This window comes from Lissotriton vulgaris, unplaced genomic scaffold (assembly GCF_964263255.1).
Source record: "Lissotriton vulgaris unplaced genomic scaffold, aLisVul1.2 SCAFFOLD_2535, whole genome shotgun sequence".
NCBI lineage: Eukaryota > Metazoa > Chordata > Amphibia > Caudata > Salamandridae > Lissotriton > Lissotriton vulgaris.
Window position 1 is genome coordinate 146,180 of NW_028241413.1, and position 9,309 is coordinate 155,488.

The 9,309-nt window shown below is 42.0% G+C and overlaps 1 long non-coding RNA gene across 1 annotated transcript; it reads left to right on the top strand.

Moving 5' to 3' along the window:
* The first annotated feature begins 1,582 nt into the window (after nucleotides 1–1,582).
* LOC147671303 (uncharacterized) lies at nucleotides 1,583–9,008 on the top strand. The gene is made up of 2 exons (XR_015303637.1): nucleotides 1,583–4,545; nucleotides 7,050–9,008. It is a non-coding gene; the product is annotated as an uncharacterized LOC147671303 (long non-coding RNA).
* The last annotated feature ends 301 nt before the right edge of the window (nucleotides 9,009–9,309 follow it).

Here is a 9,309-nt window from a genome sequence, read left to right on the forward strand (position 1 = left end):
GATGATACATCACGGTGCAGACGTGCAGTCGTGTGTGTGCAACAGAGAGTCCTGACCCAGCCAGAGAGGGAAAGAGAGACGGACCCTTCTTCAGATGGTAAGACGCCTACGATTATGGTGAGGTGTTCCAGGTGTACTTATTGTATCTAACTATGCTTTTATTTTCAGGCTCTATGTGTATGTATGTGTTGGTGCTTGCTACTTATGTTTACTGTGATGTTTAGTTATTTCTTTCTTTTGTCATCCTTTTATCATGTAATAAAGAAACCCTAGAGCATATCATTTGTTTGTATTCCTTGTGAGGGAAGGTCGGGACCCTTTTTTACCAAGTACTTACAGAGGGATGGGCGATTCCCCTCTAATGGGTAATTGTTGATACAGGAGGGAAATCGGCTCCCATCAGGGATGTCTAAATTACATTGCTAGGAGGAGCATGCGCTGTGGACCCTCTCGGATGGGGAGGTGTTGTGATTTGCTGCGTACCCTCTCGGATGGGGAGGTGTTGTGACTTGTTATTATTTGCAAGCTCCTCGGCATTGGTCTTATATGTTGTTAGTGTTTATTCCTTTCTTGGGTAAGTATTGTGAAATGTGGTGTCTTTCTGGATCCTGAGAAAGGATGTGGTAAGTAATGGCCTGGTGACTGACCGAAGCACCAAAACATACAGAGAAGTAGGTCATTACAAATTGGCGTAGTCGGTTGCAGGATATGAACGTTGATTTAAAAGGGGAAAATATTGTTTTTTTAGCAATTGAAAGCAGAATCTCAGATATCAGTTGATTTATGTGCATGGGGGTAGCCCATATGGTGTTCTGGCTCATGAGTGAGCCAATAATGTTGGGTTGAACGAGAATTGCTGTGTGTTTAAATGTGTTTTGTATAAAGGGCTTGTGAATAGCTTTTTTATGTTAGGCAGAAAGGGCGGGATCCCTTTACAGTGTTCAGTAAAAAGAAATGCATTTAAAATGTGCTGAGCTGCAACATGAATGTAACATCTCAGAATATAACCCTGAAAGGTGGGATGATGTTTCAGGCAGAGATAGTGGGGTTATTTTTAATGTGTTGTTTAATATGCATCCACAATTGCGTGAGGATATTCCTTCGCAAACAGAATTAAACATGCATGATTTACATGTGAAAAATGTTACAGAAAATCTAGTCAGGTTGCCAATTACACAGGCTGTTTTAATTAATTCTTCCGAAGAGGGTTTTCAGTCAGAAAGGAAAGATAAGAAGACCCGTGTTTTAGAATTAACGATCACCAGTGGTGGAAATAAATCAGACCCAACAGTGTATGATGAACTGTGCTTTAAAAGAGAAATGTACCCATATGTTTTTGAAAGTGTACAGCAGCAGAGTGTGTATGACTGGTTAATTAAAAGGTTTAAACATGTATTTTGTGATATTACCCAAAAGCAATGTTTAGTTTAGTTTAAAGGAGTTTGTAGAGCGCCTGGTGACGCCTCCCGGCGTGTCCCCGCGCTGTGGAGAGAGCATTTTTATGAGGAGATAGAGGAGTACCATTATGAAGTAAATAGAAATGTGCCCAATTTAGCTACAGTGAAGTGCAGGGACTTTTCAATTCAGATGCAGAACAAATGCCCATGAATCTGTGCTTGTGCACACTAAAAGAAACTGGACAGAACAGCGTGAGAGAAAATGTAATTTGCTTATGGGAGGTCGCACTAGTGGTAAAATGGCCCAATTGGACAGGGAAAGCTGTCTGTGCGGAGCAGAACTGAACAGAAACAGATTTGGTAACATCAATCACAAGAATAAAATGTTTTAGTAAATGTGAGAATTCCTAGATTATGACAATAAACTGATGCTGCCTCAAATGTTGTTACAGAAATGTAATGTGATGTTGTTATGCGACTCTTTAAGGTTGCCAATGTTTTATACATGATAGTTTACATTTGCCTGAATTAGCTAAACAGAAGAGCAGAGCATTTAGAAGTAGAGCGAAGGATTTTGATGGAGGTCAAAAGAGGTTGAGTCTGTTTTTTTGTCTTCGACGAAAGAAAGGGTTTTTTAACAACATGCTGTTCCATTTAAGAAGGGAAAATTCCACAGCTTTTGGGTTGTGAAGGGCTGGGAACTTGTGCTTTGAGCTTGAGGAGATAACATGCATTCCACGGAGCCTCCTCTTCCCCGGGCTCTTTGTAAGGGAGGGGGCGATTGTAGGAGCAGTCTCCTCTCTGCTTGTTATGTTTGGCGAGCACCCAAATTGTGTCCGCGGAAGAGCTCCGTGTAAAGGAGGGGGGATTCCACTCTTCAGACTGTGAAGCTTCCTTTAATTTGAAAGATAGGGAGGCTTGCAAAGGTGCCTCCTCCCTATGAGGAGGTAGGCAGGGCAGACAGAAATTGGCAGGCGCTTCGCTCTTGGAATGTGAGCTCCTCGAAGGGAGAGTTGCGAGGCAGAGCAGTGTGTCTCTGTTATGGTTGAAACTGAGCCAGCCCTGAGACACGGACAGTCCTGTAAGGGAGGGGTCTGATAGCTGGGAGTGAGAATAGCGTACAGTTGACTGCCCCAGCCCTTTTGGCTGTGTAAGGAAAAATTTGATTTTGCCCAAATAAACTTAGAGAATATAATGCAGGTAGTATTCTTAAGCTATTCCCCAGATCTAGAGGAGAGCTTTGCAGACAGAAATTAAAATATTGGACTTTGAGAGATATAAAAAAAAATTATGTGCTTTTGAATTGAAGTTTTTGCAAGACATGTGATACTTGTTTATTGTTTCAGATTGCGGTGCCGGGTGCGAGTGATGCCTTGCCCCGCCCCGCCCTCTTTGTTTTTTTGTCTTTTTTTTAATTTTAATTTTGTTATTTTAGTTTATTATTTTTGGAGAGTGGACCCCCAACCCCCCCCCCAAGCCTGGAGCCAGACTGGACGGTGGTGATGTCCTGGGGCTGATGGCAGACGGGAGCTGATGATCTATGGAGGACCAGATCAGATGGGGTTCTTCCTTGTCGAGGGGATACTGATGAAGATGGATGCCAGAGAGCTGTCCTCTACACAGTTGGACTGCTTCTTTCTAAGTGAAGAAGGGATCAGCAGAGAGTGCTGTAATTAGAACTGTCCCCTTCGAGGAAGGCTGACTTTGAAAGCATGAGAGCTGTGTGTCTTTCGCACAGGAGAACTGCTTGTGCACCCTGACAAGTGACAGTGGTCTGCTTTGTTTTCCTCTTTTTTTCACAGAAAAGAACACTTTTTTTCAGTAGAGACACTTTGCTGCAATTGGAGTAGATATTTTCTGAGCTACAGTTGGCTGCCTTGGCAGTAGAATTTGCAGTTTCATTATTAGAGGTTCAGATGACACAAGCTGAATTATTTTTTGATATTTCACCTGAGTTCTTGTTTTAGGTAATGCAATAAGTTTAAAAAGAACAAAAAGAGAAAAACAGTTAATTATGATCTGCTTTGAATTCAATGTTTTTGAGTAGTCACTTTAACACAAGAGTTATTGCTTATGTTTTTGATTCTGTGGTGCAGTTTTTACTCTTTCAAATATGGCCTACAGTCTTGAATGTTTCACTCTGACAATTTAGTTTTTAAGGTTTGCCTCTAAATGAGACATGCAATGTTTCAATGACAATCAGATCTTCAGCTAGATGTTATTCAGTTGCTAGTAACTTTGCAATGATGCCAATTTTGCTGTTAAAAGATGCAGTCATAGCTGTGCCCTTAGTTCAGTGATTTTATTTTTTATATATGTGAATGGTGATGTTCAAGGGTCAAGGGGTGTAATGTAGTGAATGAGCCACTTTAGTGGTCTGATGATCTGTGATGACCCTCGATCACCACCATTGTGAACTGTCTTTAGTGTGCTAAGTTACCTTAGCCTTAATGTAGGATGGTATTGCATTAGAATAATCTTGCCAAAGAATAGAAGGTGTGGGATGTCGAGGTGCAGTGTTGTTGGTGATGGTGCACACATGTGCTCCATAGTGGATACTGAGGGATTAAGTGCATAGTGTTATTTGAGTTAGGTGAATTATGACTTTAGCCTATTGGCTTTGACGTGGTATAATATCATTCTGCTTTCCAAGTAGTAGAGGCCTATGCTTGAGCAACTCCATATTCTAAACTGCAGCCATCTTCTGAGCCTCTGTAGGTGAGTGGTTATATTTTAGATTACATGTGTTGTCCACCAGTAGTGAACCAGACAGTACCGGTTCTTATCGGGTGGAATGTGCTCTCTTCGTGCCGAGTCAGAGCAAAACGCTTGGCCAGCTGCTTGTTGTGCTCTTGGTACGAGGTGGTACAGGAATCCAGTGAGAACTGTGGGCGGAGTTAGCTAGAAACTTCGATGGAGAGCTGCATTCTATATTAGAGAAAGGGGGTCCGAGAGAGAGGGAGAGTTTTCTGAGAGGAAGATATTCTGAGATTCAGAGATGCTGAGATGCTGGTCTGGTGGTTTGGCGGTCTGATGATACATCACGGTGCAGACGTGCAGTCGTGTGTGTGCAACAGAGAGTCCTGACCCAGCCAGAGAGGGAAAGAGAGACGGACCCTTCTTCAGATATAAGACGCCTAAGATTATGGTGAGGTGTTCCAGGTGTAGATATTGTATCTAACTATGCTTTTATTTTCAGGCTCTATGTATATGTATGTGTTGATGATTGCTACTTATGTTTACTGTGATGTTTAGTTATTTCTTTGTTTTGTCATCCTATTATCATGTAATAAAGAAACCCTATAGCATATCATTTGTTTGTATTCCTTGTGAGGGAAGGTCGGGACCCTTTTTTACCAAGTACTTACAGAGGGATGGGCGATTCCCCTCTAATGGGTAATTGTTGATCCAGGAGGGAAATCGGCTCCCATCAGGGATGTCTAAATTACATTGCTAGGAGGAGCATGCGCTGTGGACCCTTTCAGATGGGGAGGTGTTGTGATTTGCTGCGTACCCTCTCGGATGGGGAGGTGTTGTGACTTGTTGTTATTTGCAAGCTCCTCGGCAATGGTCTTATATGATGTCAGTGTCTATTCCTTTCTTTGGTAAGTATTGTGAAATGTGGTGTCTTTCTGGATCCTGAGAAAGGATGTGGTAAGTAATGGCCTGGTGACTGACCGAAGCACCAAAACATACAGAGAAGTAGGTCATTACAAATTGGCGTAGTCGGTTGCAGGATATGAAAGTTGATTTAAAAGGGGAAAATATTGTTTTTTTTAGCAATTGAAAGCAGAATCTCAGATATCAGTTGATTTATTTGCATGGGGGTAGCCCATATGGTGTTCTGGCTCATGAGTGAGCTAATTATGTTGGGTTGAACGAGAATTGCTGTGTGTTTAAATGTGTTTTGTATAAAGGGCTTGTGAATAGCTTTTTTACGTTAGGCAGAAAGGGCAGGATCCCTTTACAGTGTTCAGTAAAAAGAAATGCATTTAAAATGTGCGCAGCTGCAACGCGAATGTAACATCTCAGAATATAACCCTGAAGGGTGGGATGATGTTTCAGGCAGAGATAGTGGGGTTATTTTTAATGTGTTGTTTAATATGCATCCACAATTGTGTGAGGATATACCTTTGCAAACAGGATTAAACGTGCATGATTTACATGTGAAAAATGTTACAGAAAATCTAGTCAGGTTGCCAATTGCACAGGCTGTTTTAATTTATTCTTCCGAAGAGGGTTTTCAGTCAGAAAGGAAAGATAAGAAGACCCGTGTTTTAGAATTAACGATCACCAGTGGTGGAAATAAATCAGACCCAACAGTGTATGATGAACTGTGCTTTAAAAGAGAAATGCACCCATATGTTTTTGAAAGTGTACAACAGCAGAGTGTGTATGACTGGTTAATTAAAAGGTTTAAACATGTATTTTGTGATATTACCCAAAATCAATGTGCCCAATTTAGCTACAGTGAAGTGCAGGGACTTTTCAATTCAGATGCAGAACAAATGCCCATGAATCTGTGCTTGTGCACACTAAAAGATACTGGCCAGAACAGCGTGAGAGAAAATGTAATTTGCTTATGGGAGGTCGCACTAGTGGTAAAATGGCCCAATTGGACAGGGAAAGCTGTCTGCGCAGAGTGGAACTGAACAGAAACAGATTTGGTAACATCAATCACAAGAATAAAATGTTTTAGTAAATGTGAGAATTCCTAGATTATGACAATAAACTGATGCTGCCCCAAATGTTGTTACAGAAATGTAATGTGATGTGGTTATGCGACTTTTTAAGGTTGCCAATGTTTTATACATGATAGTTTAAATTTGCCTGAATTAGCTAAACAGAAGAGCAGAGCATTTAGAAGTAGAGTGCAGGATTTTGATGGAGGTCAAAAGAGGTTGAGTCTGTTTTTTGTCTTAGACGAAAGAAAGGGTTTTTTAACAACATGCTGTTCCATTTAAGAAGGGAAAATTCCACAGCTTTTGTGTTGTGAAGGGCTGGGAACTTGTGCTTTGAGCTTGAGGAGATAACATGCATTCCACGGAGCCTCCTCTTCCCCGGGCTCTTTGTAAGGGAGGGGGCGATTGTAGGAGCAGTCTCCTCTCTGCTTGTTATGTTTGGCGAGCACCCAAATTGTGTCCGCGGAAGAGCTCCGTGTAAAGGAGGGGGGATTCCACTCCTCAGACTGTGAAGCTTCCTTTAATTTGAAAGATAGGGAGGCTTGCAAAGGTGCCTCCTCCCTATGAGGAGGTAGGCAGGGCAGACAGAAATTGGCAGGCGCTTCGCTCTTGGAATGTGAGCTCCTCGAAGGGAGAGTTGCGAGGCAGAGCAGTGTGTCTCTGTTATGGTTGAAACTGAGCCCGCCCTGAGACGCGGACAGTCCTGTAAGGGAGGGGTCTGATAGCTGGGAGTGAGAATAGCGTACAGTTGACTGCCCCAGTCCTTTTGGCTGTGTAAGGAAAAATTTGATTTTGCCTAAATAAACTTAGAGAATATAATGCAGGTAGCATTCTTAAGCTATTCCCCAGATCTAGAGGAGAGCTTTGCAGACAGAAATTAAAATATTGGACTTTGAGAGATATAAAAAAAAAATATGTGCTTTTGAGTTGAAGTTTTTGCAAGACATGTGATACTTGTTTATCGTTTCAGATTGCGGTGCCGGGTGCGAGTGATGCCTTGCCCCACCCTGTTTGTTTTTTTGTCTTTTTTTTATTTTTAATTTTGTTAATTTAGTTTATTATTTTTGGAGAGTGGACCCCCAACCCCTCCCCAAGCCTGGAGCCAGACTGGACGGTGGTGATGTCCTGGGGCTGATGGCAGACGGGAGCTGATGATCTATGGAGGACCAGATCAGATGGGATTCTTCCTTGTCGAGGGGATACTGATGAAGATGGATGCCAGAGAGCTGTCCTCTACACAGTTGGACTGCTTCTTTCTAAGTGAAGAAGGGATCAGCAGAGTGTGCTGCAATTAGAACTGTCCCCTTCGAGTGAGGCTGACTTTGAAAGCATGAGAGCTGTGTGTCTTTCGCACAGGAGAACTGCTTGTGCACCCTGACAAGTGACAGTGGTCTGCTTTGTTTTCCTCTTTTTTTCACAGAAAAGAACACTTTTTTTCAGTAGAGACACTTTGCTGCAATTGGAGTAGATATTTTCTGAGCTACAGTTGGCTGCCTTGGCAGTAGAATTTGCAGTTTCATTATTAGAGGTTCAGATGACACAAGCTGAATTATTTTTAGATATTTCACCTGAGTTCTTGTTTTAGGTAATGCAATAAGTTTAAAAAGAACAAAAAGAGAAAAACAGTTAATTATGATCTGCTTTGAATTCAATGTTTTTGAGTAGTCACTTTAACACAAGAGTTATTGCTTAGTTTTTTGATTCTGTGGTGCAGTTTTTACTCTTTCAAATATGGCCTACAGTCTTGAATGTTTCACTCTGACAATTTAGTTTTTAAGGTTTGCCTCTAAATGAGACATGCAATGTTTCAATGACAATCAGATCTTCAGTTAGATGTTATTCAGTTGCTAGTAACTTTGTAATGATGCCAATGTTGCTGTTAAAAGATGCAGTCATAGCTGTACCCTTAGTTCAGTGATTTTATTTTTTATATATGTGAATGGTGATGTTCAAGGGTCAAGGGGTGTAATGTAGTGAATGTGCCACTTTAGTGGTCTGATGATCTGTGATGACCCTCGATCACCACCATTGTGAACTGACTTTAGTGTGCTATGTTACTTTAGCCTTAATGCAGGATGGTCTTGCATTAGAATAATCTTGCCAAAGAATAGAAGGTGTGGGATGTCGAGGTGCAGAGTTGTTGGTGATGGTGCACACATGTGCTCCATAGTGGATACCGAGGGATTAAGTGCATAGTGTTATTTGAGTTAGGTGAATTATGACTTTAGCCTATTGGCTTTGACGTGGTATAATATCATTCTGCTTTCCAAGTAGTAGAGGCCTATGCTTGAGCAACTCCATATTCTAAACTGCAGCCATCTTCTGAGCCTCTGTAGGTGAGAGGTTATATTTTAGATTACATGTGTTGTCCACCAGTAGTGAACCAGACAGTACCGGTTCTTATCGGGTGGAAATTTGCTCTCTTCGTGCCGAGTCAGAGCAAAACGCTTGGCCAGCGGCTCATTGTGCTCTTGGTACGAGGTGGTACAGGAATCCAGTGAGAACTGTGGGCGGAGTTAGCTAGAAACTTCGATGGAGAGCTGCATTCTATATTAGAGAAAGGGGGTCCGAGAGAGAGGGAGAGTTTTCTGAGAGGCAGAGAGATTCTGAGATTCAGAGATGCTGAGATGCTGGTCTGGTGGTTTGGCGGTCTGATGATACATCACGGTGCAGACGTGCAGTCGTGTGTGTGCAACAGAGAGTCCTGACCCAGCCAGAGAGGGAAAGAGAGACGGACCCTTCTTCAGATATAAGACGCCTAAGATTATGGTGAGGTGTTCCAGGTGTACTTATTGTATCTAACTATGCTTTTATTTTCAGGCTCTATGTATATGTATGTGTTGATGATTGCTACTTATGTTTACTGTGATGTTTAGTTATTTCTTTCTTTTGTCATCCTTTTATCATGTAATAAAGAAACCCTAGAGCATATCATTTGTTTGTATTCCTTGTGAGGGAAGGTCGGGACCCTTTTTTACCAAGTACTTACAGAGGGATGGGCGATTCCCCTCTAATGGGTAATTGTTGATACAGGAGGGAAATCGGCTCCCATCAGGGATGTCTAAATTACATTGCTAGGAGGAGCATGCGCTGTGGACCCTCTCAGATGGGGAGGTGTTGTGATTTGCTGCGTACCCTCTCGGATGGGGAGGTGTTGTGACTTGTTGTTATTTGCGAGCTCCTCGGCAATGGTCTTATATGATGTCAGTGTCTATTCCTTTCTTGGGTAA